At 41.2% G+C, this 7,876-nt stretch overlaps 2 non-coding genes across 2 annotated transcripts; one reads left to right on the top strand and one right to left on the bottom strand.

The window, feature by feature from the left end:
• Positions 1 to 6,075: 6,075 nt before the first annotated feature.
• Positions 6,076 to 6,150, bottom strand: Trnal-caa (transfer RNA leucine (anticodon CAA)). The gene has a single exon. It is a non-coding gene; the product is annotated as a tRNA-Leu (tRNA).
• Positions 6,151 to 6,541: 391 nt separating this feature from the next.
• On the top strand, positions 6,542 to 6,616 carry Trnal-caa (transfer RNA leucine (anticodon CAA)). Its single transcript has one exon. It is a non-coding gene; the product is annotated as a tRNA-Leu (tRNA).
• Positions 6,617 to 7,876: the final 1,260 nt, after the last annotated feature.

Genomic DNA, 7,876 nt, shown 5'->3' on the forward strand with positions numbered 1-7,876 from the left:
GTTTCACTAATAATGTGGCCACATTTTTAGAGCTCACCTTTCGACCAAGTTTCTCCAACTGCACCGGTACAATATTGGAAACTTATATCGGTAAATTACATGCAGCAACTTCGTCATTTCCCTGCAAAGGAACCATAACGAATATAGGTTCATGACTTTCATGAAACTAAGATTATTTCATGTATACTCACCCATAAATAAAACCTTATTTTGGGACTTATACTACAGTGATTCTGTGTGTCACGTACACAGAAAGTTAGATGAACTACAGCAGTATCGACTCTTTCTTCAGACGATCTGATCCTCAGCACACAGATCTCATACCTAGCAATGTGTCTCCTTGAAGCACGTAGTTCGCACTTAAGTCACTAGATGTCGGTCGGCGCAAGAGGTACGAATATCATAGCAGTGGTACTAATTAGGAGCCAGTACAATACAGGCAAGTATCCCCTCCTTCATCTAATTTCGGCCACAGTCTTTAGTAATATGATTCACAAGTTCAAATGCCCTATTCGTTTCATAAGATAATAGCCCAATCTTCAACCAAAATCAATTTAATAATTGTAGAGAATGATCAAAAACCAATAACTTGAATAGTGTGCTGGATCCTTCCAAGAGTTTTGACTGAGGACGGGGCCAAGAGCACTCGTAATGAATCGTTTGTTTCTCACTTAGGATATTGTTAACGGACGTTGCGTTAAAACCGAATGAAATGATTTCCAGAAGTCGCCATATTCAAACGATTTACTTTCTTGAAATACCGGCTTCGCAATTGTTTTCAATATCACGTATCAGGCTTGTATCAGAAGCATATCTCTCGTTTCTGATGCGCCGGATGATACTTCAGCAGAAATAAATTGCGGTCTGGACGCTTGTTGATTAGCTAAAATTTCAAGCAGGTCAAAAATCTCCTGGAAACCACAAAATTATAATCCCCTCTTAGCGGTCTCATGTGAGGACAGAATTTATTTTAGGTAATATGTAGCACTCGATGTATTGCGGTAATGCTTAAAATTTTCATGTCGTCAATACACGTTATTAGCTAAATTAATTGATTATAATTGCGTCATTTAGGTGATTGTTCTATTTAATTAGCCAACGGTTTATTGGATCCAACACCACAACAAATGATTAAGTTACTTCCATATAAATCATTTATGGAAGGTAATCATTACTAGAGCTCTCGAGGGTCTCATTGCTGCTATGTACAAAGGTCACAATAAAACTGTTTTTTAGCTGCAGATAATTAGCTCGCTGATATGCGAGCAGTAATATATCAATATATTGACGGAAGACTCTCTACTGGAATGTTCTATTTATTTCATTGTTGCTCTGAGTGGCACTCCTGAAAGCTTTTTGTAACATCCTTGCATTTACAATCACGCACCATTTCTCGACAGCGTAGTGTCAAAAAATGGTTCAAATGGCTCTGAGCACTATGGGACTTAACAGCTGTGGTCATCAGTCCCTTAGAACTTAGAACTACTTAAACTTAACTAACCTAAGGACATCACACACATCCATGCCCGAGGCAGGATTCGAACCTGCGACCGTAGCAGTCTCGCGGTAGCGTAGTGTCAGCCGACTCACGCAGTTCCGTGCTTGTGAGCTACGTTTCACTTTTACTCTATGGACTAATACTCTTGACTGGGTGTTGTGTGATGTCCTTAGGTTAGTTAGGTTTAAGTAGTTCTAAGTTCTAGCGGACTGATGACCATAGATGTTAAGTCCCATAGTGCTCAGGGCCATTTGAACCATTTGAACTAATACTCTGTTTGGCAACTCGAACTGTGCATTGTCGCTTTCTTCGATCAATATGATGCGTTCTGTATTATTAAGTTACATTAAACTGAAGTTGGATATAAATGATGAAACATAGAGAGCCGTGGCTGGCTCGCGTCAGGCCTTTTTTTTCCATTGGTTGCCGTTCAGTGGTGTCTAATTTCTTCTTTCGTTACCGCTATAACGTTGGTGTCTTCTCTCTGTGAGAGGTAGCAGCGTGTATCGATACTAGTACTGCTGTACTGTCTTTGGTGTGGCGGATATATTTTCCGGGTGTGCTGTGTGTGGCGGTCGGTCGGTTGGGGCCATGGAGGTAAGAATAAGGGGAGATGGCGCTACGTATCCCAGCCGTACTACGTTTTGAAGCCATGGGGGCGTGGCTCGCTGCCATGACACTCTGACCAAAACATTGCCAGTGTGCTATAGCGCTGCGTGTATTACAGTCGCTAATTGCACCATATACGCATGTAACGTCATCAGATTGGTTGTTTCAAAGTTTTTGTTCAAAATAAAATCTCGTAAAGGCGGAATTCCGCGTTTCTTCTGATTAAAAATAGTTTTTAACGTAATATTACGAATAGCTAGCCCTCAATGTAAACGATACAATTTTGTTAATTCAGTAATAAACGTGTATCACAAACCCTGCCTGAAAACTAAGTTAGCTATACCCTCCCTCCAAAGCCCCATAAATACGTCTTGTTTGTAATACGTACTGGGACATTTCAGCTACGTTACACTACTGGGAATCACTGTTCATTAGAACCAATATTTAGTGAAATACTGTACATAGAATGGCAAATCTACACAGTGTCCTGTTTAGGCCTATACTTTACGCCAGTTAATGTAGTGTTAGCTTTTAATTTGGTACGTGATAAAGACAAAGTGAGTTACTCAACACTTCGATTATCGACGGTACGTACGTATTATACTGTAACGTGAACTTGAAAACTAAGAATTTAATTCTTTGAATTTACATACCTTTTGCAAATGTTTTGGGTGTGTAGGGAAAACTGATGGTACAGCATTTTCTCGGAACCTTACTGTTGAAAGGGAAGTTCGGTCTATGTCCTCTTCTCGGAAATGCTGAAAACATATAGTGCTCCATTTAGACGCACGCCAATTCTTCCTCCTCACGGCATTCTCCCACAGAGCTTTCCGACTTTCATTTTTAGGAAATCTAAAATCATACAGGAGAAAAACACGCTATAGTACAAGTACCGATGTAGCACACGTTCATTCACAATGAAGTTGTAAAATCACAATTAACGAGACAACTTACACATGAAATGTTATTCCCTTCGACTTCGCATCACAATCAGAACGATTCGTACATCGAAACACCACACAAGTCACCATAATAGCGCAAAATCCTTCCAAAAGCGAGCGACAAGCCTATGCACTCAAGCTTACAGCAGCAATGTTTTGGTCGGATTGAGATGGCTACCCTCGGCTTCACATAGCTTCACAGCTGTGACGTCACGGCGTCTCCCTCTATTCTTACCTCCATGGTTGGGGCAGAGCAGCGAGGAAGTCTCTGTGGTGCGTGAACACGCGGTAGCAGTTGTGAGGCGCTTCTTGCGAGGGTTACGAAATTCTTTGCCCACCGATCCTGGACACTAAAGTTGAGTACTCTCTTAACCTACTATCAAGCCTCAACCGCTATCACATCTCTTCGTTTGATCCTGGTTGTCGCTTTCTGAGAGATTCCCACAAGCAACAACGTGTGTGAATTGAAGTCAGCTAGAATGGCAGGCACCTTCCTGTGTGGCGTTTAACGTAATTTAATTCATTTCTTCATTAATGAAGTGTACCAGCGGTATCTTCTGCCTTGTGGCCGTATCTTCTGCTTGCTGACCTGCCCTGGTCACTGATATAGTGTTTTGGCAGTGTATTTTCCTCGTCATGTTGATGCTGTCAAGCACGGAGGGTAGCTCGACAGCTGATGTGTTGTTGCTGGTTTTGGGCGTTTATTCTGACTTGGCTGGATTGGGCACCAGTATCGAGAACGTCGTGCTATTGACATCTTGTTGTCGTTTTGCTGGTCGGGTGGAGCAGAACTGATCTTGTTGGTTGGTTAGTCGGCTGGCTTTCAGTTGGGTTGCCTTCCGATTAAGAGGTTGTCGGTCTGGCTGCCTGACTCACCTAAACGTGGGTTAGTGTTACCTTCCCAGGCCGATCCTTGGAACCTTCTGAGCGGCGCCCCTTGTGGTTTACATAGTGATTTTCCTTTTAGTCTTAAGTACTCTGTGTGGCCTTCAGCTGAGTTTTAGCTTATTAAAATAGCAAGGCTTTTCTTCTTAGGCCTTAAGCTGTAAAAAATTGTTTCTTGTTGTGGTCTTCAGCCGAGTTTCAGCCTTTCAAAATTAAAACGGAAAATTCATTGTGCCTATGCCTTAAGCTGTAAATTGGTTTCGAGTTGGTATGTGGCCTTCAGCCGAGTTTTCAGCCATTTCAAATCAAAAGTTGAAAATTTTGTCTAGGCATTAAGCCGTAAGAAATATTTTCTAGTTTTTATGTGGACTTCAGCCGAGTTTTCCAACTTAAATTAAAAATTCGAAATTTCTTTGTCTGGGCTTTAAGCCATGGGATTTGTTTGGGTTTCGAATGTAGCCTTCAGCCGAGAGTTATGTGAAGCATTTTAAGTTGAAATTTAGAAGCTATTCCCTTTAGGCAAAAAATTGTTTTCTGCATAGTGTGTGGCCTTCAGTCGAGTTTTAATCTCTGGTAAATTAAAAATTCAAAACCTTGTCTTGCCCTTAAGTCATAAGATACTTATTCTTTAGTACGGGGCCTTGAGCCGAGTTTTACACGAAATATTTTAAGATAACGCCTTCAGCCTTTTCAAGTTGAAAGCTCTTCTTCCTAGGCCTTAAGTCATTAAATTGTTTTGTTGATATGCGGCATTCAGCCGAGTTTTCAGCCAATTTAGATTAAACTTTGAAAATCTTTGTCTCAGCCTTAAGCAATAATAGTGTTCTTGATTAATGTGAGACCTTCAGCCGAGTTCTATGAAAAAAATTCAAGCTAATGCTTTCAGCCTATTTATATTGAAGATAAAAAAATTTTCTAAAGAAATGAAACCTCCAGAAGAACTCCTGTACCTCAATTCCTTACTTAGGCCTTGTGCCTTGGATTTTCGATGTGGCCTTCAGCCGATCTAAATTAAATCAAAGGAAGGTCTTTCGTTAAAATCTTGATAGTTTTGATTCTTGCTTGTGTGACTGTGTGTTTTAAGAAAAAAAATTCATATGTTGAGTGCAACTGACAGTAACTTACTTTGGTCTCTTTCCACAAATATAACCGCATCCGCTTTGTCCTGATAGCCCAGGGATTTCACACAGGCATCGAAATTTACTTCATTTTAACAATGTAACAGTAAATTCATAAAATTTACAACAAAATATTACTTGCCACTAATATCACACAGTAATTATTCAGATACCGTCATTTATACTGCAGTAAGTTTTTGTTATTATATTAGCTGTTACCTGCAGCTGTGCTTGCATATCAGTACTTTTGTTATTGCGAGTGATTATAAGTAAGCTATTGTTGCATGCCATAACATCAGCTGCCCAAGAGTGTCTACCAGTCCAGGTATACAGAGCTCATGATGTGAACCGTTTCTGGCCCGCAATTGGCCCAGTGGACAAGACAGCGACACACCCATTGTCATAACCAAGCGGTGTATGGATGGGAACTTGCATCTGCGCATCGTTCTACTGAAATAGCTATACAATATATAGTGTGTGCATTGTGCTACCAGTTCGATAATTTTTAACGTGGTGTACCTTTACTGATGTAAAAAAAGTATTATTTTTAGAACATATCAACAAAGAAATTCGTTTTAGATATAATAAAGATAAAAACTCAAAGAGAATATAGCTTTTTGAATAAGTGCATTCACTGACCTGAAAAAGGTCATGGGATAACTCCTAAGATCGTGTGGGAGCTCTTTTGCCCGGTGTAGCACAGCAGCTCAGCAGCTCAGCAACTAGAAGTGGCGTGGCCTCAAGAAGTCGTTGAAGTGTCCTGCAGAAATATTGAGGCATGCTGCATCTACAGCCGTCAATATTTGCAAAAGTGTTGTGAGTGCAGGATTTTGTGCACGTACTGACCTTTCGATTACGTCCCAGAATTGTTTTATGGGATTCATGTCGGGGAATCTGGGTAGCCGTACCATTCGCACGATCTGTTCAGAATGTTCTTAAAACATTTTTTACAAGTCGTAAGTTTCTCCAAGCATTATATAGGAAAGCATCTTGAGCGTGAAACTTCCTGGCAGATTAAAACTGTGTGCCCGACCGAGACTCGAACTCGGGACCTTTGCCTTTTGCGGGCAAGTGCTCTACCAACTGAGCTACCGAAGCACGACTCACGCCCGCTACTCACAGCTTTACTTCTGCCAGTACCTCGTCTCCTACCTTGCAAACTTTACAGAAGCTCTCCTGCGAACCTTGCGGAACTAGCACTCCTGAAAGAAAGGATATTGCGGAGACGGCTTAGTCACATCCTGGGGGATGTTTCCAGAAAGAGATTTTCACTCTGCAGCGGAGTGTGCGCTGATATGAAACTTCCTGGCAGATTAAAACTGTGTGCCCGACCGCCCAGCCCCCGGGCTGTGGCTAAGCCATGTCTCCGCAATATCCTTTCTTTCAGGAGTGCTAGTTCCGCAAGTTTCGCAGGAGAGCTTCTGTAAAGTTTGCAAGGTAGGAGACGAGGTACTGGCAGAAGTAAAGCTGTGAGTAGCGGGCGTGAGTCGTGCTTCGGTAGCTCAGTTGGTAGAGCACTTGCCCGCAAAAGGCAAAGGTCCCGAGTTCGAGTCTCGGTCGGGCACACAGTTTTAATCTGCCAGGAAGTTTCATATCAGCGCACACTACGCTGCAGAGTGAAAATCTCATCTTGAGCGTATTGTGACACCTGTTAGGCTCCGGTCTTTAACGGTTTGCAGTAAATTTTAATTCTGGACACTAAACTATTTTTCACAAATTAATAAGTTGCTGATGTAAGGGGAAATACTTGTTAACTGCGGGTGCTAAGATCTGCAAGGACATTTTTTCTTATCAGTATTCCGGTTAGTTTGACGCGGCTCGCCACTACTTTGTCGGACTGTTTGATTCAGAGCGGCACTTGCACCCTGCTTCCTCAACATTTTTGTTGGATATATTCCAGTCTCTGCCTTCCCTGCAGCTATTACTGTCTACAGCTACCTCAAGCACCATGTAAGCTATTCCTTGATGCATTAAACATATCGCTTATCAACAAACATACTTACATAATGTCATTCCAAGAATAATTTCTAATAGTCAACATTTATATCATGTATCAGAGGACAGTATTGCATTTGAATCTTAATGTTATCAAGATGTGCGATTCAGAATGTTCAGAATTACTTTTTCAAATGTAGTGTTTTCAGTGCTGAACGATTTGTTTTACTATGACATTGAATGGTGTGCTGATAATTTATTACAGAAAAGAGAAAAATCGGTTCATTATTTCTTTTGCCCTTTCTGTACTTCATCATAACATGTTTTTAAATATTTTTGTAGATTTTCCATTTCTTATGATTAGCTATGCTTTGAGGGCATCTTGTTACAAGTCCTCTACGTGAGTACCGTGGTGTAGCTTAAAACATGTAACTTTGGCATTAAGTGAAATGTACATCATCACAGTATGGAATTAAGGATATAAATATAACTATTTTCTAAACGAAAAATTGGAGCTAATCAGACTTTTTACCTTAGAAAATGATAGTGGTTGAAGTTAGAGGAATTGTGCAGCATCCAGATCTCTGGGAAATTTGGGTGTGACAGTGGCACTGAGCACATCGTAACCACATCTGTGCCTGCCGTCCAAGAACATGTAATGGACCTCCTGGAACATTCTCTCACCCCGTGCCGCTAACAGGAGACTATTAATAGCCAGACTAGGGAATTACCGTCGCATGTGTAGACTGCCGTTAACACCACAACACAAACGGCTGTGTTTGGAGTTGTTCTGTGTTCATGAAGCTTGGGTTGCTGACGAATGGCGTCGTATTGTGTTTAGTGAGGAATCGCATTTCTGCACTATCACAGGCGACTATAACAGTTACCTG

This window comes from Schistocerca cancellata, chromosome 6 (genome assembly GCF_023864275.1).
Source record: "Schistocerca cancellata isolate TAMUIC-IGC-003103 chromosome 6, iqSchCanc2.1, whole genome shotgun sequence".
Classification (NCBI taxonomy): domain Eukaryota; kingdom Metazoa; phylum Arthropoda; class Insecta; order Orthoptera; family Acrididae; genus Schistocerca; species Schistocerca cancellata.